Source organism: Nicotiana sylvestris, chromosome 9 (assembly GCF_000393655.2).
Source record: "Nicotiana sylvestris chromosome 9, ASM39365v2, whole genome shotgun sequence".
NCBI lineage: Eukaryota > Viridiplantae > Streptophyta > Magnoliopsida > Solanales > Solanaceae > Nicotiana > Nicotiana sylvestris.
Genome location: NC_091065.1, coordinates 191430911 through 191436910, shown reverse-complemented (window position 1 = coordinate 191436910; position 6000 = coordinate 191430911). Strand labels below are relative to the sequence as shown.

Below are 6000 nucleotides of genomic sequence, written 5' to 3'. Positions count from 1 at the left end.
TGAGGAGGCTTCTTTGGTGCATTATTATTACCATGATTGGGTTTCTTCCCCGACCACGACCATGACCACGACTGGGGCCACGACCTCTTCCACGTTTAGCTTGGTGGAAGTTCGTCTCATTCACTTCAGGGAATGGACAAGAACCAATAGATCGACTTTCATGATTTTTCATTAATAGCCCATTATGTTGCTCTACTATAAGAAGATGTGAGATAAGTTCAGAATACTTTTTAAATCCCATCTCTCGATATTGCTGCTGCAGGAGCATGTTCGAGGCATGAAAAGTGGTGAAAGTTTTCTCTAACATATCATGATCAGTAATATTATCACCACATAATTTTAATTGGGAAATAATTCTGAACATAGCAGAATTATACTCACTGATAGATTTAAAATCTTGTAGCCTTAGATGAGTCCAATCATAACGTGCCTGTGGAAGAACGACCATCTTCAGGTGGTCATATCTATCTTTCAAATTATTCCACAGTATGACTGGATCTTTAATAGTGAGATATTCCATTTTCAGGCCCTCATCAAGGTGATGGCGTAGGAATATCATTGCTTTGGCACGGTCTTGGTTTGATGCCTGATTTTTATCCTTGATGGTGTCTGCCAGACCCATCGCATCAAGATGAATTTCAGCATCAAGCACCCAAGACATGTAGCTTTTGCCCGATATATCCAGGGCTACAAATTCAAGTTTAGAAAGATTTGACATTATTTAGGAAAAGAAAGTTCTTACCTCAGATACTTTCAAAATATTTGCTCGAGATGATAGAGCTTCGTGCTGATAACGTGTTATAAAACAAAGACTGTAAAGTAAATACAAGTATAGAGAGAAACTTATATATTATTCGAACTCAAACTAATGTACATAATGAACTGAAATCTCTTCTATTTATAGAAGAAAGGAAGCTACTCTGTAAGCTGCTACTACAAGCTGTAATGTAAGCTACTATAAGCTGCTGTGTAAGCTGCTACTACAAGCTGTTGTGTAAGCTGCTACAAGCTGCTGCTGTACCAGATATGGATAATCTTCTACTGAGAGCAATATTTATCCATAATGGGGTACTGAATGGATAAGCTTATTATATCCGGTATGGATAATCTTCTACCGTGGGTAATGTTTATCCATAACTGGGTACTGAAAATATAAGCTTATTATACCCGGTATGGATAATCTTCTACCAGATGTAATGTTTATCCATAACTAGGTACTGAAAAGATAAGCTTATTATACCCGGTATGGATAAACCTCTACTGGGGGTAATGTTTATCCATAACCGGGTACCGAGGTGATAAGCTTCTTCAGGAAGCTTATTTCCAATATAGTACTAAACAGATAAACATATTTACGGTGGAGTCCCATATGGATAAGTTTCTTCAGGAAGCTTATTTACAACGGAATACTAAATGAACATCCATAATATAATATATTTATAACAATTACAAAATTATGGAGTACAATACAACATTATAATAAACTTTAGTGGGGCAAAAGAAGAAAAACAAATTTATCTAAAAAGCGTATCACTTTTAAAAACAAAAGAAGCAAAAAGCCAAAAAGCAAGAAAGACCATAACAGACATAAATTCCATTTTCTAGTTTCCTCTGAAATCTCCGGCATGGCTGGCAATCCACCGGAGGGCTGCGCCGCCGGCGACAATTTTCTCGAGCAAATTCTGGCTATTCCTTCTTACTCTAGCCTCCCGGTAACTGATATTGGTGCCTGTGCTTCATCGGAAACGACGTCGTCCGATTCAGTATCTAGTGCCTCTCAGCTCCAGCAGCCGCCGCAGCCGTTGGGGTTAAGCTTAGATAATGGCCGTGATGACTGTGAGCACGTGATTTTTGTTTCGCACGACAATCGCTCCAAAAGGAAATAAAAAATAATAATTGGCCCTGCTGTACAATTTTCGGATTTCTGTGCTGCACTTTGTTGATTTATTCATGACTTTTACCCATTTTCATTTTTTCTTATTTATTTATTTAAAATACAAAATGTGTGTGTCAGGCGTAATTCGAACCGTAATCCGGTCGTTAAAAAAAAAGAGAAATCATAAATAGGCATCTTCGTCCGTGATTTTGATTTGTTTGATTTTACCTGTTTTGAAATATTTTAGTGTGTGTGCAAATAATTGTATTGAGTGTGTATTTAATTTTTAATTTTGATTTTTTGCTTAGTTTTGTTTTTAAAATAAAAAAAAGAAGAAAAAAAATCAGCAATTATTCCGGATTGGGCCAATTTTAATAAATTGGCCCAAACAAACAACGTTCAAACCAAGCCTGCCCGGTCCAGGCCACCTGATGCCCAGGACGTCCAAACGACGTCGTTTGAGTCATGCCTGATCTGGGCCGTTGATCTCAGATTGATCAATGGCCAAGATCAATTCCCCATAACCCACCAATAAACCCGACCCGTCTCACCCGGACTGACCCCAACCCTCAACCCTCAAAACGACACCGTTCCATTTAAGCCTTCAGATCCAGACCGTAGATCTAGATTGATCTAACGGTCGAGGTTCACCCACCCACTAACTATATAAACCATTCACCATACCCTGCCCCCTAGCCAACACCCCCGCCTTCGTCTTCACCAAACCCATCCCCTTCAAACCCTAGCCGCCCCTGCACACCTTCACCAGAAACCCGGCGGCCTGAACGCCGGTGACCTCCACCTGAACACCATAGAACCCCCATGCCATCCTGAACCTAAATCTACCAACCACACACTTCGAATCCTACCCCACCTGCTCGAATCTTCATTTGAAGATTCGAGTCGGAACCTAATCTACACCAACCAACCCAAGCTTCACACCAGACACTCCCCAGACCCCCTCGTGACCAAACCATACTTGGTTTGGTCCGAATCTGATCAGGGAAGCCTGAATCCCAGATCTAAGTTTGAAAGTTTTGTGTCCTTCGTCACTGGTTCATACCGGTTCAACCGAAGAGATTAAGGTCTAATGGACTTTAATCAAAGTGTTTCTCATCTGAGAAACACTTCGATTAAAGTCCATTCAGCCTTAAGAAAAGTTTGTCCAAATCCGAGTTCAAACTTTTAACTTTGCAAGCTTTAAGGTGAGTTTGTTTTCTTTCCTTTATTTGTTTTAGTCCGTGTGATTTGTTTTAAATATCTGGTCATGTTTTGTTTCAATTTGTGTCTTTAAATTTTACCACCTTCTGATTGACCACTTTGCCTGAACCACTGTGTTTTGTTTGAACCCCTCCTATTCTGATAAGACATGTGTATTGGTTGTATTCCAAATTTGTACTGACTAACTGATTCCTCAAAGTATAATCCTGCTTAATCAGTATAAGTCGAGTCATGTGTCCCATGCTTTTGAATGTCTGATTTGGCTACGTTTGTGTATGTTAATGCTAATATAGTCGAGTCGACATGTGTCGTCAATTAGTTTCAACTGTCTGAACAAAGTTAAATCGATTTGCTTCTATTGAACATTTGCCTGAATCAATTAAGAGCCAGTTTAGTTCACTTATAGCTGTTGGATTGTTTGTGTTTAGATTCTGAATTGGAAGGCATGTGCACTCGTGCACAGCATGTGCATTGGTGCATCTCATGTGCTTTGTGCACAGCCTGTGGCCTGCATAAAGGTCCTTTGTTTAATTTTAAATGGTTTGACAGCATATGCTGTCAATATATTCTACTGCCCATACCCTGCTTTAAGTTTAAAAAGTATTAAACCCTTTAAAAGTAAGTCTGCCAGGGAATGTTGATGGAAGTTATATACTTAAATAACTAATTGGGATCTAAAAAGGTAAAAGACACATGGGAGGGGTACTGTGACATTTTGAAAAACAGGCTGTTAAAAGAGACGGTGTTGAGGCTTATAAAAGGAGGAGGACCTGGGAGATAAAGAGGGAGAAATGGAGGGGAGATAGAGAATTAGAGGCAGAGGGATTAAAAAAAAAACACACACACACTGTGAGGATAAAAAGAAAAGAGAGAGTTGACAGAAAGAGAAAGAGAGCAAGAAAGAGATAAAACAGATTAGGAAATCAGAAATTTGGTCTCGTTTGTCTGAATTTCATCTATTGTCAATACATTAGGCAGTGTTGCTTCTTCTCAAATTCAATCGAGATTATTGTTAGTGTTTTGTGGCATTTGGTATATTCCGGAATTGGATTGTCTGGAGCATTGTTGCCATCACACTGTGTGCTATTGCGTTTGGCTGTTATTTTCCTTCAACTCTAGTTCCACCTCGCATCAGAATCCTTTTCTTTTGTGCTGTTCTGATTGTTGTTGCTATTCTGCTCACTGTTGTTGCTGCCCTGTCCTGCTGCTACTACTAGTCCTGCTTCTTTCTGCTGCTGATTTCCACATCTTCTTCTTCTTCTCCTTTGCATTTTCAGCATTTCCAGGTACACATTTCAAGTCCCATATTGATGTAATTAAAACAGTTGGAAAGTATGAAATGAAAAAAAGGTTGAAGAAGTTCAAGTATTTGTTGTAGTATTCATAATACATTAGCAGGCCTGTGAAAGTTGATTTAGTTTATGATTCAACAGTTCGAAAGTATGTATTGATATTTGACTGAGTTTACCCTGTTGTATTTTAACTCTGTAGTTGTTTGTCAGTAGGGGCATGTATATTTCGACTTTATACAATACTGTTTGTCAGTTTAGTTCAACTCAAGAAATGTTCGGATTAGGTATTGCATTTCATCAATCTCATATGTAGTCTTTTGTTCGACTGAAACGTCCTCGCAAGGCATGGCGTTTTTACTTTATAAGTAGTTAATCAGAAACTGACAAAAATCCGGATTAGGCAAAAGCCTATAATTGAATTAGCATGCACCTTTTCTTCTAGTTTTAAAGACAAATGCATTAGAAATGTAGCCATTTTAGGATATCCTTTTCTAAAATAGAGATGAGCCTCGCCAAATAAAGATGCAAAATTGTGGGGCCCTCAATAAATAACCATGATAATTATTTAGAATTCAAGATAGGCCATTTAATAAATTTCATGGCCTTCTACAAAGATAATAACGCGTTAGACTCTGTTGGCGCGGCTTAATTAAATCACATTCTTAAATTCGGGTGCACATTGATGTGACCCAAATCCGAATCTCAACGAAGTCCAAATGTGTCGACGATCACGGGTGCATTGATTGTGACGTGGTTCGAGATGCATTTTCACGACGTTGCAATTCTATAAAAAATAAGTAATAATAATAAAGCGGTTTAAACTTAATAAAAGCACGTAAGTCATAACATGTATTTAAATCAGATATTTAGCCATTATAACAATTTAAGCGACCGTGCTAGAACCACGGGATTCGAGGGTGCCTAACACCTTCCCTCGGGTCAACAGAATTCCTTACTTAGAATTTCTGGTTCGCAGACTTCATTCGGAAAAGTCGAAAATTTCCTCGATTTGGGATTCAAGATAAACCGGTGACTTGGGACACCAAAAGCCAAACCTTTCCCAAGTGGCGACTCTGAATTAAATAAATAATCCCATTTCGAATATTGTCACTTAAATTGGAAAAACTCCACCCGCGCATCTAACCCTTCGGGGTGGGGGCGCGCAAAAAGGAGGTGTGACAGCTCTGGCGACTCTGCTGGGGATATTTCATAACCCAGAACCACTGGTTCAGGGTTCAAGAATTCGAGCTTAGAATAATTGTTATATTTGGCTTTATTATCTGATCTTTATTACATGTTTTTGCATAACGTGCTAAATGTTGTCTTTTACCGCTTTGATATTATCTGAACTGTATATAAACTGTGCCGAAACCCTTCTCTTCTTACCTCCGGGGAGAAGCTCGCTGGTCGAGACTCCCTATTCTGTTAGTGTCAATGCCCGAAATAAGAAAGAGGACGGATAAGTTACGAAGCCGGACGGCCTTTTGGTTCCCGGTAAGTTGCCCCTCCTCGACTCGAGTTGTCCGCTCGGGTACATAGTCTAGAACAAATACCAAGGTTTAAACCTAGTATAACTCGACTTCATGCCGGATCCCTAGTAGGAACGCTTAT

At 39.2% G+C, this 6000-nt stretch overlaps 1 pseudogene; it reads left to right on the top strand.

Moving 5' to 3' along the window:
• Positions 1 to 1620: 1620 nt before the first annotated feature.
• LOC104245992 (transcription factor UNE12-like) overlaps positions 1621 to 6000 on the top strand; it is a 36885-nt pseudogene continuing 32505 nt past the window's right edge.